We start from the raw sequence: 22,560 nt of genomic DNA on the forward strand, positions 1-22,560 counted from the left end.
ATAAGACAGATGCAGGCTGGGTGTGGTGGCTCACACCTGAGTTCGAGCCCAGCCTGGACAACATACAAAAATTAGCTGGGTGTGGTAGTGGACGCCTGTATTCCCAGCCACTCAGGAGACTGCAGCATGAGAATTGCTTGAACCATGGAAGTGGAGGTTGCAGTGAGCCAAGATCGCGCCAGTGCACTCCAGCCTGGGTGACAGAGTGAGACTCTGTCTCAAAGAAAACAACAACAAAAAACAAACAAACAAAAAACAGATGCATGACCTGCCATCCTGGAGATTACCATTTAATAGAGAAACCAGACAAGAAAACCCCCAAAACACCCCCTGCTCCCACAAAAAAGAAAAGAAACAAATTACTAGACCATTTTCAACTGTGATGGATATGATGACCTGGGTGGGAGTGTGTGGGGGAGGGGGACTAAGAGAAACTGCCCAGGAGAAGCCGCCCAGGAGACAAGGTTGTAGCAGAGAGGCGATATGATATGAAGCAGCTGGCAGGGAAGAGCAGGGAGCTGGGGGAAAACCACATGTAAAGTCTGCAAATCAATGATAAGAAAAGCTGTGCATTTGAGCAACTTGTAGATAAATATTGTGTTTGTAGCTGTTTTTGGAGATAGACAGACTTGAGCCACTAACCCTTCTTAGCCACTTCTTAGGGACGAGATCTTGGAAAAAGATAGCCTGACACAGCCTTGTTTTTCCTCATCTGTAATCACATAGGGTGTGAAGGGAGGAGAGAGGATGGGAAGAGCTTGATCTTCTCCTGGTGCTGTGGCTTTCAGCTTTGGATGCTGCTTAGAACACAGGAAGCATCTGAAAATACCAACACCCAGGCTGTTCACAGGCCAATGGCCCCAGAGGCTTCAGGGATGGGGTTGTGGCAACAGGTTTCTGTTTTTGTTTTTTTTTTAAAGCTCCCAGGTGATTCCAATGAGTGCCGGGTTGAGAACATCCACTTGAGCATGATGTGTTCAGCTCCACAGCTTGGAAGCATCTATACCTATTATTTGAAAATACAGAAATGGTTGAATCTCCCCAAAGCCTATGTACTGCTTTGTTTTTCAGTCCTTCTGGACTTCTGGTCAGTTGATCCACCATGGCTGTTGTTTCAAGTTCAGCATTCGTGTTGGGAATTTTGGAAAAACATTTTTATTGAAGTGCACTATACACACATATCCTAAGTGTACAGTTTGAAGAATTGTCATAAGGTGAACACACCTGTTTAACCAGCATGAAGGTTGAGAAATAGGTCTTTATTCTCCCAAGAGCCCTTGAATGCCCGTAGTCGTTACTACCCCCATCCCATCCCCATAGGTCATCCCTAGCCTGACTCCTAACAGCTGCACTGGGATTGAACTCCAGGTTGGCCTCATTATCCAGAGATGCAGATAGCCAGGCATGGTGACTCACGCCTGCAGTCCAGCTACTTTGGAGGCCAAGGCAGGAGGATCACTTGAGCCCAGGAGTTCAAGTCCAGCCTTGGTAACATAGTGAGACTCTGTGTCAAAAAAATGTATACACATATGTGTGTGTGTGTATATATATATATATATATAATTATACATATTTATACATATGAAATATATAAAATTATATATTTTATACATATTTTATATATATGTATATATATCTTGGTTTTGTGAGTCAGAAATCAGCAAGAGGCACACCCAGAAACCACAGGGCACCTACCTGTCACTTAGGAGTTGATAGTGCTGCAAAATCAGGGAAATACTTTTGGGCAGGAACCAAGAACTCCTGCTGGCTGAGGAAGTGGTGCAGTGATTGTGTGCTGGGCTCTGGAGTCAGACAGATCCCCTAGATTTGGGACTGCTTCTACCATTCCCTAGCTAGGTGACTTTGGGCAGCCTTTGGGCAGTTGAGTAACCTCTCAAAGACTCAGCTCACCATCTATAAAATGGACACCAAAGTATCCAGTTTTCCATCTGCTAGATTATGGCAAGGATGACATCAACTGTGGCACACGAACAATTCAGTTCAGTGCCTGTCACACAGTAAATGCTGAATAAATGTTAGCTCCTCGCTTGACACAAATAGTTATGAAATTCCCATGGAGAATATGTGGCTCAATTTATGAAATATACATTTGAAATCTTTTCTTGCTTCTCTCCATTGGATTAGTTCAAACCACTATAGAGTTTGTGTTGGTTTCTTTTAAGCAATTTCTTTGATAAAATACACACAACAGAATTTACTATCTTAACCACTTCTAAGTGTACAAATCAGTAGTGTTAAGTATATTCGCATTGTTGTGCAACCATCACCACCATCCATTTTCAAAACTCTTCTCATCCCACAAAACTGAAACTGTATACTCATTATACATCTTTCCAATCCCCTCTCCCCACAGTAGATTCATTCTACTTTATGAATCTGACTACTCTAGGTATCTCATATAAGTGGAATCATTCGGTATTTGTCTTTTTGTGACTGAATTATTTCATGTAGCAGAATGTCCTCCAGTTTCATCCATGTTGTAGCAGGAGTCCAAATTTCCTTTCATTTAAGGCTGAATAATATTCCATTGACCATGTAGACAATATTTGGTCTATCCATTTATCCAAGAGATGTTTGGATTGCTTCTACCTGTTAGCAATTGTGAATAATGCTGCTATGAAAATGGGTATACAAATATATCTTTGAGACTTTGCTTCCAATTCTTTCAGATGCATATCCAGAAGTGGAATTGTTGGATCATATGGTAATTCTATTTTTAATTATTTGAGGAGCTGCTATATTGTTGTCAACAATGGCAGCATCATTTTATTTTAATTAATTAATTAATTAACTTATGAGATGGAGTTTTGCTCCTGTTGCCCAGGCCAGAGTGCAATGGCATGATCTTAGCTCACTGCAACCTCCACCTTCCGGGTTCAAGTGATTCTCCTGCCTCAGCCTCACAAGTAGCTGGGATTACAGGTATGTGCCACCATGCCCGGCTAATTTTGTATTTTTTGTAGAGATGGGGTTTCATCATGTTGACCAGGCTGGTCTTAAACTCCTGACCTCAAGTGATCTGCCCCCTTGGCCTCCCAAAGTGCTGGGATTACAGGCGTGAGCCACTGTGTCTGACCGGTGGCACCATTTTATATTCCCACCAGAGATGCATAGGGTTCTAACTTCCCCACATCCTAACCAACATTTGTTAGTTTCTGTTTGTTTTGCTTTTATAATAACCATCCCAGTGGGTGCGATGCATTGGTTTCTTGGAAAAGCATGCATTTGCCACCTGCTCCTGAAGCCCCAGGCCTCACTTAGGTGCCACCTGTGTTGGCTGGAAGCACAGCCGATGACCACTGTTGAGTTTTCCAGGGTGAATGGATGCTGGTAGAGCTGAAGTTCTGCCCATGGAGGGTTTTAAAGGGTGACAGAGTGCACAGAAAGCTGTATAAGTTGTTTGGAATTCACTTATTTACATGTTTGAACTCAATTTTACAAAATCTGCCACAGGAGAATACTGTCAAGCAGAAACAAAAATCATGTAGCCTAGAGAGGCTGTTAGCTTCTGTACAGGCATCACTTTACAAGACTTAATGATATTTTTCATTTCATTTTATTTTTTAATTTAATTTAATTTTTTTTTTTTTTTTTTTTTTTTTGAGACAAGAGTCTTGCCCTGTCGCCCAGGTTGGAGTGCTGTGGCACTATCTTGGCTCACTGCAAACTCCACCCCCCAGGTTCAAGTGATTCTCATGTCTCAGCCTCACCAGTAGCTGGGATTGCAGGCACCAACCACCACGCCTGGATAATTTTTGTATTTTTAGTAGAGATAGGGAGGGTTTCACCACGTTGGTCAGGCTGGTTTTGAACTCCTGATCTCAAGTGATCCACCTGCCTCGGCCTCCCAAAGCACTGTGATTACAAGTGTGAGCCACCTTGCCTGGCCAATATTTTTCAAATAGTTCATTGGTATCACATGTTTACTAAATACACAAGAAGAGCTGCAGACTGTTCTGCACTGAGTATGTCTGCCAGAGCCCTGAAAGTGGGAGTGTATTTATGAAATATATGTCGTTTTTCCCCTTGCTTACAGAATTAATAAGGATTTTTCATGAAGAATCCAAACATTGGAGAAAGAATGTCAAATGTGAAAGCCCCTAGAATTCCATCCTCCATGTAAAACCACTGCTAAGGGTTGGTGTATGGTCCTTCAAATACACAAAAACATATGTGTGTAGGGTAATGCACCTGACAGCAATAACTGAAGCATACCCTTAGAATGAAGGTGTATGGCAGACACACCTGAATGTGTTCTGAGATAGGGAATCCAGGTGTGGCCAACCCAGAGTCCCATTCCTTGTCTATATTAAACATCTGAGCCCCTGGCCCATTCGGTGGAACACCGGCTGTATGAGGGATTGAGGCCCTGAGTTTTTGGATAAATGAAGGTTGTCAAATGGAGGTCATTAAAGGGAGAGTGTTAAGTGAAAATGCTGTATGCTATAGAAACTGCATGATGTTCACAAGTAGTTGCAGGTTTTCCTGTCTAGCCTGCTGCCATTGGAGTGTATGTAAGGTGGGTATGTTGTCCAGGACACTGCCACTGGACTCTCTCCACTGTATGTAGCTCCTAATAAAACCCCATGTCTTGTTTGCTGGCTCTGGGTCTCTTCATCAGCCTCTTGAACCTGGTGGCTTGCCTATTGAGGTTAACAGGGGTTCAGCACAACAGTGTGTACTCACATTTTCTTTTTGGAAGCATGTACTTCAGTGCAGAGCATCAATATGTATTTTCACAACCTCACTTTTTAACTGTGACTTCCCAGGGAGTGGGCTTCTCCATCTGGTTGTTTTTGGTTTTTTTTGGAATGCATTTTTTTTTATACTTTAAGTTCTGGGATACATGTGCAGAACGTGCAGGATTGTTACATAAGTATACATGTGCCATGGTGGTTTGCTACACCCAACAACCCATCATCTACATTAGGTATTTCTCCTAATGCCATCCCTCCTCTTGCACCCCACCCCCTGACAGGCCCCAGTGTGTGATATTCCCTTCCCTGTGCCCATGTGTCCTCATTGTTCAGCTCCCACTTATGAAAGAAAACATGCAGTGTTTAGTTTTCTGTTCCTGTGTTAGTTTGCTGAGAATTATGGTTCCCAGCTTCATCCATGTTTCTGCAAAGGACATGAACTCATTCTTCTTTATGGCTGCATAGTATTCCATGGTGTACATGAGCCACATTTTCTTTATCCAGTCTAACATTGATGGGCATTTGGGTTGGTTCCAAGTCTTTGCTATTGTGAAGAGTGCTGCAATAAACATACGTGTACATGTGTCTTTATAGTAGAATGATTTATAATCCTTTGGGTATATACCCAGTAATGGGATTGCTGGGTCAAATGGTATTTCTAGTTCTAGATCCTGGAGGAATTGCCACACTGTCTTCCATAATGGTTGAACTAATTTACACTCCCACCAACAGTGTAAAAGCATTCCAATTTCTCCAAATCCTCTCCAGCATCTGTTGTTTCTTGACTTTTTAATGATCGTCATTCTAACTGGAGTGAGATGGTATCTCAATTGTGGTTTTGATTTGCATTTCTCTAATGACCAGTGATGATGAACTTTTTTTCATATGTTTGTTGGCAGCATAAATGTCTTCTTTTGAGAAGTGTCTGTTCATATCTTTTGCCCACTTTCTGATGGGGTTGTTTTTTTTTCTTGTAAATTTGTTTAAGTTCCTTGTAGATTCTGAATATTAGACCTTTGTCAGATGGGTAGATTGCAAAAATTTTCTCCCATTCTGTAGTTTGCCTGTTCACTCTGATGATAGTTTCTTTTGCTGTGCAGGAGCTCTTTAGTTTAATTAGATCCCATTTGTCAATTTTAGGTTTTGTTGCCATTGCTTTTGGTGTGTTAGTCGTGAAGTCTTTGCCCATGCCTACGTCCTGAATGGTATTGCCTAGGTTTTCTTCTAAGGTTTTTATGGTTTTAAGTCTTACATTTAAATCTTTAATTCATCTTGAGTTAATTTTTGTATAAAGTGTAAGGAAGGGGTCCAGTTTCAGTTTTCTGCATATGGCTAGCCAGTTTTCCCATCACCATTTATTAAATAGGGAATCCTTTCCCCATTGCTTGTTTTTGTCAGGTTTGTCAAAGATCAGATGGTTGTAGATGTGTGGTGTTATTTCTGAGGCCTCTGTTCTGTTCCATTGGTCTATATCTCTGTTTTGGTACCAGTACCATGCTATTTTGGTTACTGTAGACTTGTAGTATAGTTTCAAGTCAGGTAGCATGATGCCTCCAGCTTTGTTCTTTTTGTTTAGGATTGTCTTGGGTATATGGGCTCTTTTTTGGTTCCACATGAAATTTAAAGTAGTTATTTCTAATTCTGTGAAGAAAGTCAGTGGTAGCTTGATGGGGATGGCATTGAATCTGTAAATTACTTTGAGCAGTATGGCCATTTTCATGATATTGGTTCTTCCTACCCATGAGCATGGAATGTTTTTCCATTTGTTTGTGTCCTCTGTTATTTCCTTGAGAAATGGTTTGTAGTTCTTCTTGAAGAGATCCTTCACATCCCTTGTAAGTTGTATTCCTAGCTATTTTATTCTCTTTGTAGCAATTGTGAATGCGAGTTTGCTCATGATTTGGCTCTCTGTTTGTCTATTATTGGTGTACAGGAATGCTTGTGAGTTTTGTATATTGATTTTGTATCCTGAGACTTTGCTGAAGTTGCTTATCAGCTTAAGGAGTTTTTGGGCTGAGACAATAGGGTTTTCTAAATATAAAATTATGTCAATTATGTCATCTGCAAACAGAGATAATTTGACTTCCTGTTTTCCTATTTGAATATGCTTTATTTCTTTCTCTTGCCTGATTTCCCTGGCCAGAACTTCCAATACTATGTTGAATAGGAGTATTGAGAGAGGGCATCCTTGTCTTGTGCTGATTTTCAAAGGGAATACTTCCAGCTTTTGCCCATTCAGTATGATATTGGCTGTGGGTTTGTCATAAATAGCTCTTATTATTTTGAGATATGTTCCATTAATACCTAGTTTATTGAGTGTTTTCAGCATGAAGGGGTATTGAATTTTATTGAAGGCCTTTTCTGCATCTACTGAGATAATCTTGTGGTTTTGTCATTGGTTCTGTTTATGTGATGCATTATGTTTATCAATTTGCATATGTTGAACCAGCCTTGCATCCCAGGGATGAAGCTGACTTGATCATGGCGGATAAGCTTTTTAATGTGCTGCTGGATTCAGTTTGCCAGTATTTTATTGAGGATTTTCGCATCATTGTTCATCAGGGATATTGGCCTGAAATTTTCTTTTTTTTTGTTGTGTCTCTGCCAGGTTTTGGTATCAGGATAATTCTGGCCTTAGTAAATGAGTTAAAGAGGAGTCCCTCTTTTTCTATTGTTTGGAATAGTTTCAGAAGGAATGGTACCAGCTCCTCTTTGTACCTCTAGTAGAATTCGGCTGTGAATCCATCTGGTCCTGGGTTTTTTTTTTGTTTGGTAGGCTATTAATTACTGCCTCAACTTCAGAACTTTTTATTTGTCTATTTAGGGATTCGACTTCTTCTTGGTTTAGTCTTGGGAGGGTGTATGTGTCCAGGAATTTATGTATTTCTTCTAGATTTTCTAGTTTTTTTTTTTTGCATAGAGGTGTTTATAGTATTCTTTGATAGTAGTTTGTATTTCTGTGGGGTCATTGGTTATCTCCCCTTTATAATTTTTTATCGCGTCTATTTGATTCTTCTCTCTTTTCTTCTTTATTAGTCTGGCTAGTGGTGTATCTATTTTATTAATCTTTTCAAGAAACCAGCTCCTGGATTCATTGATTTTTTGAAGGGTTTTTCATGTCTCTATCTCTTTCAGTTCTGCTCTGATCTTAGTTATTTCTTGTCTTCTGCTAGCTTTTGAATTTGTTTGCTCTTGCTTCTGTAGTTCTTTCAATTGTGATGTTAGGGTGTTGATTTTAGAGCTTTCCCGCTTTCTCCTGTGGGCATTTAGTGCTATAAATTTCCCTCTAAACACTGCTTTAGCTGTGTTCCAGAGATTCTGGTACATTGTGTCTTTTTCTCATTCATTTCAAAGAACCTATTTATTTCTGCCTTAATTCTGTTATTTACCCAGTAGTCATCCAGAAGCAGGTTGTTCAGTGTCCATGTAGTTGTGTGGTTTTGAGTGAGTTTCTTTTTTTTTCTTTTTTCTTTTTTTGAGACAGAGTCTCATGCTGTCACCCAGGCTGGAGTGCAGTGGCATGATCTCAGCTCACAGCAACCTTCGCCTCCTGGGTTCAAGCAATTCTCCTGCCTCAGCCTCCCAAGTAGCTGGGACTACAGGTGCCCGCCACCACACCCAGATAGTTTTTTGCATTTTTAGTAGAGATGGGGTTTCTCTATGTTGGCCAGACTGGTCTTGAACTCCTGACCTCATGATCCACCTGCCTTGGCCTCCCATTGAATGAGTTTCTTAATCCTGAGTTCTAATTTGATTGCACTGTGGTCTGAGAGAGTGTTATGATTTCCGTTCTCTTGCATTTGCTGAGGAGTGTTTTACTTCCAATTATGTGGTCAATTTTAGAATAAGTGCTATGCGGTGCTGAGAAGAATATATATTCTGTTGATTTAGGGTGGAGAACTCTGTAGATGTCTATTAGGTCTGCTTGGTTTAGAGCTGAGTTCAAGTTGTGAATATCCTTAATTTTCTGTCTCGTTGATCTGTCTAACATTGACAGTGGGGTGTTAGTCTCCCACTATTATTGTGTGGGAGCCTAAGTCTCTCTGTAGGTCTCTAAGAACTTGCTTTATGAATCTTGGTGCTACTGTATTGGGTGCATATATATTTAGGATAGTTAGCTTTTCTTGTTGCATTGATCCCTCTACCATTATGTAATGACCTTCTTTGTCTTTTTTGGTCTTCGTTGGTTTAAAGCCTATTTTATCAGAGACTAGGATTGCAACCCATGCTTTTTTTTTGCTTTCCATTTGCTTGGTAAATCTTTCTCCATCCTTGTATTTTGAGCCTATGTGTTTTTTGCACGTGAGATGGGTCTCCTGAATACAGCACACTGATGGGTCTTGACTCTTTATCCAATTTGTCAGTCTGTGCCTTTTAATTGGGGCATTTAGCCTGTTTACATTTAAGGTTGATATTGTTATGTGTGAATTTGATCCTGTCATTGTGATGCTAGCTGGTTATTTTGCCCATGAGTTGATGCAGTTTCTTCATAGTGTCAATGGTCTTTACATTTTGGTTTGTTTTTGCAGTGGCTGGTAGCAGTTTTTCCTTTCTATATTTGGTGCTTCCTTCAGGAGCTCTTGTAAGGCAAGCCTGGTGGTGACAAAATCCCTCAGCATTTGCTTATCTGTAAAGGATTTTATTTCTCCTTCATTTATGAAGCTTAGTTTGGCTGGATATGAAATTCTGGGTTGAAAATTCTTTTCTTTAAGAATGTTGAATATTGGCCTCCACTCTCTTCTGGCTTGTAGGGTTTCTGCAGAGAGATCTGCTGTTAGTCTAATGGGCTTCCCTTTGTGGGTGACCTGACCTTTCTCTCTGGCTGCCCTTAACATTTTTTCTTTCATTTCCACTTTAGTGGAGGCAAAAAGGATCTCAGATGTAATTTAAGAAGGGCTGCCCTCTTCTTTAGAAATGAGGAGAAAAGGCCTAGAATAGAGATGGATTTTTCCCATCATCACACAGCTGATCGGGGGCAGAGAAGTCTACACTCCCTGTTCCCCACCTGGCTCTGAATCCAGTGCTCTTCCTGCCTCACTTGCTGTCCTTTCAGGGGTCACGCTATCCCCTGCCCCATCCCCAAGCCAGAGACACAAAGGCAACACTCACTGTTTGCAGATTCCGTATTAACAAATTTGCTTTTAAAAATTTAAAACATATTTGTAACCCCAGAAATCACTATGCAGGCACTTTCATGGGCATTCACAGACATGCACAGAGCAGCAAAACAATTGAGTCACCCAACATGCATGTTCCCAGCTGAAATGGAACAAGACTATGTTCTGCCTTCTTGTTTCAGCTCTCATACTATAAACAGTGTCCTTTTAATGGTTTATTTAATGCCACTTTTTTTGCATTGTTGTGCTTTTTGCTGGTGATTTCACTGTTTAAAATGACATACCACTGAAGCACCATCTGTTGTTTCTAAGGGTAAGAAGGTTGTGGTATATATTACAGAGAAAATACATGTATTATAGAAGCTCCATTCAGGCATGAGTTACGGTGCTGTTTACCATGAGTTCAATGTTAATGAATCAACAACATCTATTAAGTAAGGTGCCTTTACACAAAAACACACATTTACAAGTTACATATTAATTGGCTGATGAAAAGCTTGTGACCAGAGGCTCATGGGAATCTAACCCTGTATTTCCCCTAGAAACAATGGTTAAGTATTGCTAATTAAGTGTTCAAGGTGACTTTATAAAATATAACTACTGTGAATAGTGAGAATCACCTGCATATTCGAATAGGCCATCAACACAGATCACAAAGCAAAAACATACAAGTCATATAGGAAAGGTAGATGATCAGAACCAGGCCCTGGGCAGATGCATCCAAGAAGTGAGGCAGAAGGTCAAAGTCCCTGCAGGTACTCATCCCAGAGAGAGAGTCTTAGTTTCTAAGTGTTAATTGGGAAGAACCAAGTCCCTCAATTGAGCATTTCTGAAAGTTCATCAAATGTCCACTGAGCATGTGGCCATCATTTGCAAATGTGTCATTCTCAGATCCATGATGATTTTTGAAAGCAAACAGAGCAGGAAGCCCAGAAATTTTGAAAGAGAAGAATCACAGCAAATGTACGCATTAGCCTCTCTGCCTCAAATTCTCCCTCCAATGAACTCTGCTGTCTTTGGAGTCAGATGGAGCTTTCTTTTGGCTGAACCTCCTGCAACCCTGGCTCTGGCACTAGTCTTTGATTCTTGCAAAAACAAAACAAAATACACACAAAAAAACAGACTGAGGATTCCTGGGCAAGATGGCCAAGTAGGAACAGCTCCGGTCTGCAGCTCCCAGTGCGACCAATGCAGAAGGCCGGTGATTTCTGCATTTCCAACTGAGGTACTTGGTTCATCTCATTGGGACTGGTTAGACAGTGGGTGCAGCCCACAGAGGATGAGCAGAAGCAGGGTGGGGTGTTGCCCCACCTGGGAAGTGCAAGGGATCAGGAAACTCCCTCCCCTAGCCAAGGGAAGCCCTGAGGGACTGTGCTCCCTCTTTGCATTTAAGAGATAATCACCTTTCTCTTCAAGTCAGTCCTACGGCCCTGTGTTTTCTCATGTCAAGATCTTGAGCCTTAAAATAAAGTACAAAAATCTGTTCATACCTTGACTTGCAAAGAAACATCCTGGCTTGCAATTGTGGAAAGATCAAGGTGACTAATGAGAGTATCATTATATAAAGAACACGCAATTCTAGAGCCAGGGGTGCCTTTTCCAAGCAAAGGGGCAATTGAAGGTGTTTGTAGCATGGCTCTGGGTTAATATATCAGTAGAGGTGAGTGGTATGGTTAATGCTTCATAGTGCAATCTCTATGTAACTTTGCTCAGCAGGTGAAATGGCAAGAATAACCTGGCAAAATTTTCAGAGGGAAAATATCCGAGAGAAGACTGCAATGACATGTTTATTATGAAGTGAAATTATTTGTTCTAGGAATTAAGGAGAACCCACCATGTGGATGTACTCAGCCAATCATTTTTAATTAGAATGAGAAATGATCTAATAAACTCGTGTTATGATAATAGCAGTTAATTAAATAAAAGAGTATGCAGTAGGAATTCCCCATTTTTCTTTCTCACAACTAGGAGAGAAGGCACCAAGGATGGGCTGGAGAGGAAGGTGACCTTTCCAGGCAGGCAGGTGAGAAAGCCACTAAAGAACATCCTGATTCATGCTTTCTACCATGTTTCTAATGAACGTGGCCCAGTTCCCACTGGAAGGTGGAGAGAATCCATAATGTGCTAGAGTGCTTTATTTTTCCTCTCAAATCAGAACCCAATTTGTCACTGCCACGTAAGAAGTGAAAAGGTCATCTTCTCACTTTGAAGTTTCTGAATCATTTAATAGCTAATTTGGACTGCTAATTACTACCTTTCACTTCTGTAATTATTTTGAATTATTGTTCTCCTGCTACTATTAATGGGCTAGGCAGGGGACAATAAAACATGGCTCTAAGTTCCAATTGGTTAGCCTGGCAAATTGAGCCACTTTGAAGTGGCAGAGGGGGCTTTGCTATTTCACTCAGCTTTGCTGGGCCATTGACAAAAAAGAAAAAGAAAAAAAAAATCTGCAGCTGAAACATTATTTGCATTTTCCCAATCTGGAACTGCTTTTCATTAATATTTTGCCTGGTGACCCTCTTTCTGGCTGAGCCCCAGCGATAATGAAGTTAAACATACTTCCTCCACTGTTCTAATTGCTTTTGTGGTCCCCAGATAGACCCAAAACACCTGTAGGCTTAATTATCTATCCACAGACCTTCTTGGAGTCAGCCATGTGGCCAGAGAGGTTAGGAGAAATCTTGGTCAAACACTGAGAACGAATTAGACAACATCTTGGGAATGTTTTTAATGTTATGATTCTGGAATGCAATTTCTGTGAACGTAGTCATGTTGATCCTTTTTTTTTTTTTTTTTTTGAGACAGAGTCTCGCTCTTTCACCCAGGCTGGACTGCAGTGGCGCTATCTCAGCTCACTGCAAGCTTCGCCTCCCGGGTTCATGCCATTCTCCTGCCTCAGCCTCCCAAGTAGCTGGGACTACAGGCGCCCGCCACCATGCCTGGCTAATTTTTTTGTATTTTTAGTAGAGACGGGGTTTCACCATGTTAGCCAAGATGGTCTCGATCTCCTGACCTCGTGGTCTGCCCCCTCGGCCTCCCAAAGTGCTGGGATTACAGGCGTGAGCCACCGCGCCCAGCCATGTTGGTCCTTTTTAAAGTCATTTTGGTAAAATATTTCAGGTTGACTTTAGACAGATGATCAATCATGTTGGTGGTAATGAAAGAGTATCAAAAAGAATTTGCTGACTTCTCCCAAGCAATAGCCAGAGAGTCTATATTCATTCCTTAAAACCCAAGTCTATATTCATTCCTTAAGTTCTTAAGCATGCCCTAATATCTTCAGGAAGCCCAGCATCTTAACCACTCATCAACTATCTTGCCAGAGGATCTAGCTGTGGTTATAACTCTGGTGAGGGTGGGGAGGGCCCTGAAAGACAGAAAAAGTTGAGAACAAACTTTCTCTGCTCTGCCAGGCTTGGTGGCTCATGCCTGTAATCCCAGCACTTTGGGAAGCTGAAGTGGGTAGATCACTTGAGGTCAGGAGTTCGAGACCAGTCTGGCCAACGTGGTGAAACCCTGTCTCTACTAAAAATACAAAAATTAACTGAGCATGGTGGTGTGCACCTGTAATTCCAGCTACTTGGGAGGCTGAAGCAGGAGAATCACTTAACCCTGGGAGATGAAGGTTGCTGGGAGCTGAGATCACGCCACTGCACTCCAGCCTGGACAACAGAGTGAGACTCCATCTCAAAGAAAAAAATAAAACAAACAAGCAAACAAACAAAAAAACCTTTCCCTCCCCTGTAATTTTAACCAGGGCACACCCTTCTCATAATATTTGATGAAGTTACTGTAATGACTTTTGTTGATGTACTTTATACATTATACAAATTCATTTATTTTATTCAAATGGTTGAGTTGGCTATTACTAGGTATACGTGGAAAGAGAAATTTGGTGTAGATGTGCCAGGTTAATGTTTCAAAGTGACAGAATTTGAGAAGTACAGTTTGGGGTACCTTGGAAGTGATAGGGCTGAAGGGTTAACATTGTATGTCACTCATTCGCCATGGGACAAGAGTGACAGCATCAGAGAACGTATTCTCTTTGATTTTTTCCCAGCATTAATCATGACCATCTGTCAGCTGCAAGAGAGGCCTCACGACATTATGGAATAAGAATAGGATTTGGAATAATAAATATAATAGCTACAATTTATTAGGCTATTGCTTCCAAGCTGTGGCTGTACTCAGTTCTTTACATGTATATTTCAATTCCCCCCTCTGATGGAGGCATCATAATCAATCATTCTTATAGATTAGTTAGGTAGGCAAATCACACATGGCCACACAGCCAGGAGATGGCAGAGTTACTGGATGTGGGCTCAAGTTTCTCTGTCTCCAGGGCCCATACTCCCATACTGTTATTTTAAGGGTCCAGAAAGTTCTTTCTCTGAGTAATAGGAAAATGAATAATCATATTGTCAATAATCAAAATAAGGTTTGTGTGGATTAGTAAAGACCAAAATATGTTGAGGAATAAAGGGTTTGCATTTGTTGCCACTGTGACTACAGGTCTTCCATGCATCTTACTGTGGTTTTCTTGGTGCTTCTTACCCTAGCATTAGTAACCATATCATTCTCTATCCTGCTAACCCATGGGATTCAGTCCCCCCCAACTTCAGATAGACCCCTCCCAGGAGGGTTTAGATACTGATGTAAGAGGACACCCAAACATAAAGCCCTTCAACCTGGTCTTGTAATAAGTTTCTCCAACACCATAATCTAGTCACAGCTGTGTATGTTGTATACCTGGAAGAGTCTAGCACCATGGGCGAGGGCCTTTGGAGACTAAACTGCTCTGGTCCCACTTAAAAAAATAAATTAATGGACTTTATTTTTAAAAGTAGTTTCAGGTTTGCAGAAGAATTGAGTAAAGGATATGGAGAGTTCCCATATTACACCCCTAGTTTCCCCTGTTACTATCTACTTGAATTAGCATGCTACATTTGTTACAATTGATGAACCAACAATGATATATTATTATTAACTAAAGCCTATAGTTTACATTAGGGCTTATTATTTGTTTTGTACAGTTCAGTGGGTTTTAGTAAATATATAATGACAAGTGTTCACCATTAGAGTATCATACGGAATAGTGAAACTAAAAATCCCCTGTGCTCCACCTTTTCATCTCCCTGGCAACCCCTGATGTTTTTACTGTTCCCATAGTTTTGTCTCTTCCAGAATGTCATATAGTTGGAATTACACAGACTACCTTTCAGACTAGCTTCTTTGATTTAGAAATACGCATTTAGGGTTTCTCTATGTCTTTTCATGGCTTTTTATCACTGAATAATATTCCATTTTCTGAATGTACCACAGTTTATCCATTCATCCCCTGAAGGACATCTTACTTGATCTAATTTTTGGCGATTATGAATAAACCTGCTATAAACATTTGTGTGTAGGTTTGTGTGTGGACATAAGTTTTCAAATCATTTGAGTAAATACCAAGGAGCACAACTGCTGGATCATATGAGAAGAGCGTGTTTAGTTTTGTAAGAAACTGCTAAACTGTCTTCCAAAGTGGCTGTACCATTTTGCATTCCCACCAGCAATGAATGAGCATTCCTGTTGCTCCACACCCTCACCAGCATTTGGCATTGTCAGTATTCTGGATTTGGGTCATTCTGAGAGACCTGTAGTGGTACCTTGTTGTTTTAATTTGCATTTCCCTGATGACATATGATGTGGAGCGTCTTTTCGTATGCTTATTTACCATCTGAATATTTTCTTTGGTGAGGTGTCTGTTTAGATTATTTGCCTATTTTAATAACTGTTTTTTCCCTTAAGTTGTAAGAATTATTTTTCTATTTTGGATACCAGTTCTTTAAGATATGTATTTTGCAAGTATTTTCTTCAATCTCTGGATTGTCTTTTTACTCTCTTAATGGCCCCACCTTTTAAAGATACATAGATTTGTCTCCCTGGGCAAAGTATCTAGTTATTGCTTTCGATACCTTAACATTATTTTCCCTACAATCTCTTTGCAGAGCTGTGTCTGCTTTGAGTTTTCTAGTAGGCTGTTCATGCTGTATTTTATAGACAATGATGTGATCAGTTTCTCTTATGGAGGCGGGTTTAAAAGTCAAAATTAATGTATCAAGTATTTAGGGAACATCTGCTATGTGTGCTGCATCCAGGAAGGTGCTGGGTGATGATGGTGAGCGAGGCCGACTGAGTCCCTGTCCTCGGGGAACTTACAGTCTAGTGGGAGCGACATCATGAATCAAGTGCAGCCCAGTGTGGAAAGGAAAATGGAAGCAGATTCTGGGGTGGGTGTGGGGGGTCAGACCTGGACCCCAGCTCGGCCCAGAGGGTCAGGAAATGCTTTGCATAAGAAGTGAGAGGATGCTTGAGACCTGAAGGGTGAGCCGGAGTTAGGCAGTGAGAGAGGCAGTGGGTGTATGATGAGGAGACAGTACCAGCTGAGCAAACGGCAGGTGCCTCTGGATTATTTTAGATACCTCATGCTACAGATATGATTGGGTTTTTGGAAACCAAGGAAGGTGGTGAAATTTGCTTAAATTTCCCTTAAGTTTCTTTAAAAATGAACATTTAGGATCCTTTAGGGACCATCTTAAATCAGTGGTTCTCAAGTCAGGCAACATTTTAGAATCCCCTGGATGCTCTTAAAAATTACCCATGCTGGGCCTCCAGCCAGACCATCTGAATCAGTCTCAGGGGGCAGAGCCTGAGCCCTGGCATTTGTTCAAGGCCCGCAGGAGAGTTTCACACATACAGGGTGGAGAATCACTGTCATGAAGGAAGGGGGTTTTGCAGGACAATCCACTTCTGTTTTTGTGATGACATTCTGCTTTTAAATACAGGCAAGCTCTGTGCATGTATGTGTTTTTTGGTGGGCAGGTTTATGCAAACCTACCCCCAAGAGTCAGAGGAAACTGAGAGGCCCAAGAAAGAGACTGAAAGATGCAGTTGCTCAGAAAGAAACATTGAAGAGGGACTTATGAACAGAAGCCATGTCTGAGTCTCAGGCGGTGGTGAGACAAGATGAGACGGTGGATCTCTGTACCATATTATCCCACATATTCAGGGCAGGAGTGACTCAGAAGGGATGTATAAGACAATTGAAGTATGGTAGCATCAAGGTTGTTTTGACCTAAGGGCAGGATTTATGGTAAGTATGAGCTCTTACAGTTTTCAAGTAAGTCTATATGTTTTTATATTATCTTATATTGATATTTTGTTAACAAATAGAAAGCCAGTAAACTGATCAGTCAGAATTAACATAGAATAGGTGCTGTTTGTCCTTATGTCTGGAATATTTATATTGGAGGTTTGAATCTCTGGGTGGGATTGATCCACATGTTATTGAACCTGTAATGATTAAACTTTGATATTTGTTGCCTTGGGTATTGCTGATGGAGTAATACTGGGTAACACCATGGTTTCCATGTTGCCAACCAATAGCGGTGTGTGTTTTGAGGGAAGATATCTATATGTGTATATTTACATATATTTTGTCTGTATATCTATTTTATAGCTGAGATATTTTAATATACATATTATAATTTATTATATTACACTTATAATATTACCTGTATATTATGTTACTTATTTTATCTTATAAAATTATTATGAATTATGTATAATTATGAATTATATAAAATTACACGTATATTTAAAAAATATAATGATAATAATTACAGTTTATTTTATATATTATATACTATGTATTAATTATATATAACACCGGGGGGTCTCTGGAGGGCAAGGCCTGTGTGGGCTGAGGGTGTGGTATTGGGCAGAAGAGCTGAACTGACCACTAGTTGCAAACTGGAGCCACTTCAGGTGAAGAAGAACGCTGGGATGGTTAGAGGTTTGGTCATGGCAGCCACCTGGGCATTTACAGGATTCTTTTCTTTGTCATGCCCTGCAGACCACTTGGGGAGACCAGTCCCAGCACTTCTGCCATGCGTGACATGGATCTGGGCCACTTTTATTTCTGTATTTGATGCTGGCTGGAGACCTTTTTCTTGTCCTCTCCTCTTCTCTCAAGAGTATTGTGTTCAACCTGGGTCATGGTGACCATTTTTTTTTCCAGTTCTCGTTGGGTAATAATTTCGATAAATCAAGCATGGGTCAAGCCACACTGCCAGGGTTGGGAGGGCCCACAGTGCTTCTCTCAGTGGTTCTTAATCTCAGCCAACTGGCAGAACCACCGAGGTGCTTTTAGAAGTCTCTGTCTGAGTTTTCTGGGTGCAGAAGCTCAGAGCCAGAGGTGACCCTGAGAATTTAATCCCCCAATTCACACCACTGTGGAAATTTGCAGAGCTCTTAGGCTGCCCATAAGTTTAGACTTCCCGTAATCCGTAGGGTGGATCTGAAGGGGTAGAAAAATCCCAGCTTGCCTCTGGGTCCAATTTCCTAATTTTACACATGGGGAAATGGAGGCCCACAGAACAAGGTCACACCTTTGGACACATAGCACAGTGTGGATGAAGAACCACGTCTTTAGCTCCGATCTGCCTCCGATAGTTGGCTCAGAGTTTATGAAGCTTGAGGTGAGAGCTGCCGAGGAATAAAGGCACTGCTTAGGTCTCAGCTTAATTTATCCTGGTCTGTCTGACAGAATATATTCCCCATTTGCATCTGGAGAAAGGGGAAACCCTACATTCCTTCTAATTCTAACTTAGGTGTCGCATGCAGCTGAGCCTGCCTCTCTCCGTAGCCAAGCACACCGTGGAATGCAGGGAAAAGACCACAGAGCATAAAATGGGCAGAAATGGGTTTGAAATGGTCCCTGTTGAATCCTTCCTACCTTTTAAAATTTATGTTGTTGCTGTCGGATAATTCTCCTTTCTAGCAACATATCAGGTTTTGTTTCCAAGCAAAGCAGCATCTTTTGGAAAAGTGAAAAAAAAATTACCTTTGAATTAAACCCTTTGAATATACGTATATGCTTTTCAAAAATGACAGTAGTTCACTGGCTAATGATATGTATTTGATGAGTGAATTTTGCACTGTTAATGAGTTGGGTCAGAAGAGCTTTTTTTTTTTTTTTTTTTAAAAGGCCTCAGTTATGAATATGAAATGCATGGTTTTGGAGATAAAAGGGCTTTATTTTGATACAAAATTGAAATGTGGAGACTTGGAAGAAACATTGATAACCCCAAGAACCCCTGGTGTGATATAAATGTTACTGCTGGTGACAGAAAGTTAAATGAATTTGAAATAAAAATAATTAATTTCATTGCTTCCTGGTTAAAGGGACCAGGGGCACAGAAGCTCCATGGAACACTGTGAGATTTTGATTTAGTTGTAACAGATTTCCATAAATGGGATTTAGAACTGGATTTCATCCATTAAAAATTGATTGCTCTGGATAAAGAACAGTTCTAATTTCAATAACTTGGCCCTCATGGTCCAGTGTGGTAAATATTTCATGGCTTGGTGTACAGGGCTGCTTTCCAGGTGTCATATATTCACTTAACTTGCCTGGCTGTGTCCCTTGGGTGTCTTTTTCTTCCGATTGAAAATCTTGTTTAGAGCACAGACTCTCCTGTTGTCCCCAAAGTCTGGTTTTCCTGGTCACTGAGACTGGCATTTCACATGAATTGGTTACAGCAAAGACGTTTCTTGCCTGCGTGAAGAGATGTGGTGTTTCTGGGTATTGGTGTTTCAAATTAAATAGTGGACTGTTGACTGCTCTGAGTGTAATTCTTCCAGGAATGTGTATGCTACTGGGCATTGTTCATCTTTTTCTGTTGCTGTCTCTTCTCTTTCGTTAGACTTCAAGCTTTAAAAAAAAAATCCCAGTGCAAATAGCTTTAGAATTTTTCTGATTATAAAAATAATGTTTTTATGGTTTTGAGGTTTACATTTAAGTCTGATAGGTGCAGTAAACCACCATGGCACATGTATACCTATGTAACAAACCTGCACGTTCTACACATGTATCCCAGAATTTAAAGTAAAATAAAAAAAAGTTAATTGCAAATAATTTAGAAACTATGGAAATATATGTTTAAAAAAGAACCCATAGACTGTCTACCCAGAAAAAGCTTCTGATAATACTTTAATGTATGGTCGTCCAAGATTCTTTTTTGATGCATTCAGATATCTATGTTTATCTACCTTTTTTAACAAAAACATGGTGCCATCCAATATATGCAGTTTTGAAACCTGTTCTTTTTATTTACCAGTGTGTTGTGGACATATTTCATGAATATTATGATTTTTTAAAGAGCTCTGTTGTGTTTTATTGTATAGATGTTTTGTAATTTATTGAATCCATGTCTTATTAATGGATGTTTGGGTTATTTTCAGTTTTTAGTTATTAAAAATAAGGCTGCAATATATACCCTTTAACTGCGTCCTTACAGACTTCCTTAGGACAAATTCTTAAGAGAGTAATTTCTGAGAAATAAATAAATAGTCTTTAAAACTTCTAAAGCATATTGCTAATCTACCCTCTACTTAATCTTTTAAATCGTTGCCGAGGGAAATGGGAACTCATTGTTTTTTTAATTTGTATTTTCTTGACTAAGTTTTTTTTTTTATTTCTACCCCCTAGTTGTTTTAATACTGTATTTACTGAAAAGCCAATTCCATGCAGGCTGAGATTTTCATCTGTTTTGTTTCTTCTCTGTCTCCTATTCCAAGAAGAGTGGTTTTGACATATAGAAGGAGCTCAAATGTTTATTGAATGTTGAATGAATTACCTTTCCTTTTGCTCATTTTTTCCATAAAGAGTGCCTGCTTTTTAATCACTGATTTTAAAAAAATTTTTATATACTAAAGATATTAGTTCTTTGCCATAGAGTGCAAATATTTTTCCCAGTTTGCCTTTCATGTTTTAAGTTTGAGGATTTTTATTTTTGCATATAGAAATATTTATTTTTTAACAGGGTCAATTGTATTAACATTTTCTTTAGTTTTATCTTTCCTGTTGAGCTTGAAGAAAAGACTTTCTTATTCTAGAATTAGACAACTGCAATCTTGATTTTTTTCTAATTACTTTTGATGGTTTCACTTTCAACCTTTAAGTTATTAATCTCCATGAAAGTGTTTTGGTGAAACGTAGGGATTTACATTGAATTCTTTCCTTCCATATGGTTTGCCAGTCATCACAACACTCTCTCTTTTTCCCCTGGTTGTAACCTTTGATGGCAGGGAGCTGGAGGGTGAGAACTAACATTTACTGGGGGACTGTTTCTAAGACATATGAAACCTGCCCTATTTATTGCACTTATCCCTCCTAATGCAGCCCTGCAAGGTAAAAGATCCCAGACTAGCAGACTGAGGCTTAGAGAGGTAAGAAGTATGTCCAGAGTCACTGAGTAACCTGGGATCCAGGGATCTCAAGCCCCTGCTCCTTCCACTGATTCCTCAGTCCCAGCATCTGGGTACTTAGGGCTGGCGGACTGTCCTGCCCAGTAGTGGAGCTATCAGCATTGGATGTGCTAACAGCAGACTTTCTGCAGCCATTAAAAAATGAAATTCTTGAGTTAAAATGTTTAAAGGAAAGTATTATTTTGGTGGAGGAAGCACAGATGTATTTAGAGCCTCTCTTTCTAGTCCTAATGTCTGGTAGAGTACCCAAAACATATTTTTCTTGGCTCCTGGACTTGACGTCAAAGAGAAGTACAGAAGTTAGAGGCAGAGAGTATGAATTTTAAACACTCAACATGGAATGAAAATTAACATGTGGAAAATAGGGATAATGATTATTATTTAAGATGTGTGAAATGCATTTAAAATCATAAATGTTTGGCAATTCTAGGATGGCAAACATTATTATTTTATTGTTAAACACAATTTGCTCCATTGAGCTGATGCCCAGTGCTTTAAGTGATGTCATTAAGGAATGATGTTTTTGTGCAGTAGTTGTAGTTTAATTGTGTATAGTTTATATGCAACAGAAGTATTTTACCTTAATGCTTTTTCCAAATATTCACATCAACTACATGTGAGTAATTACTTGAGTGTACTTTTAATGATGCTAAAAATTTAAATTCTGGGGCAATGTAAATCTCTGACAAGACAATATATTTACTAACACTGAAGGAATGTAAGACCATTGTGCATTTTTAGAGGCTTGTATTTATGCATATGGCACAAACATTTGCATTTTTACATTCATTTATCTTAATTATTGGACACAGTTAATTTAAAACACTAACTTGGACAAAACTAATTGTTCTGTATTATATCAGAATAAATAACATATCTATTTTATAATATATAATATATGCCAAACTATTTGCCATATCTTTATAATAATAAATAACATTTAATAAATAATAAAAGTAAAATAATAATTATACATTAGGTAATATAAACAAATACTACATAAATATATATTTATATTGGGCATATTATGCAATAATTATGATTATATAAATATATTATCAATAATATTTACATTTTAAAATTAAAAGATGATATTGTATCATTATTTGCAAATATTTCCTCCTGGTATTGCTTGCTTTTCATTTTCTTAATAGCGTCTTTGAAGAACATACACTATTAATGTTGATGAAGTCCAGTTTATTAATTTTTTTTCGTTTTAGTTAGTGCTTTTTGTGTTCTAAGGATTGGTTGATAACAACAAGATTGTGAAGGTTTCTCCTATATTTTCTTCCAGAAGCATTTTGGTTTAGCTTTTACTGTTAGGCCTGGGATCCATTTCAAATTACTTTATGTGTATGGTATAAGGTATGGGTTAAAATTCATTTTTTTCCATATGGGTGTCAAGT

This window comes from Gorilla gorilla, chromosome 8 (assembly GCF_029281585.2).
Source record: "Gorilla gorilla gorilla isolate KB3781 chromosome 8, NHGRI_mGorGor1-v2.1_pri, whole genome shotgun sequence".
NCBI classification, from domain to species: domain Eukaryota; kingdom Metazoa; phylum Chordata; class Mammalia; order Primates; family Hominidae; genus Gorilla; species Gorilla gorilla.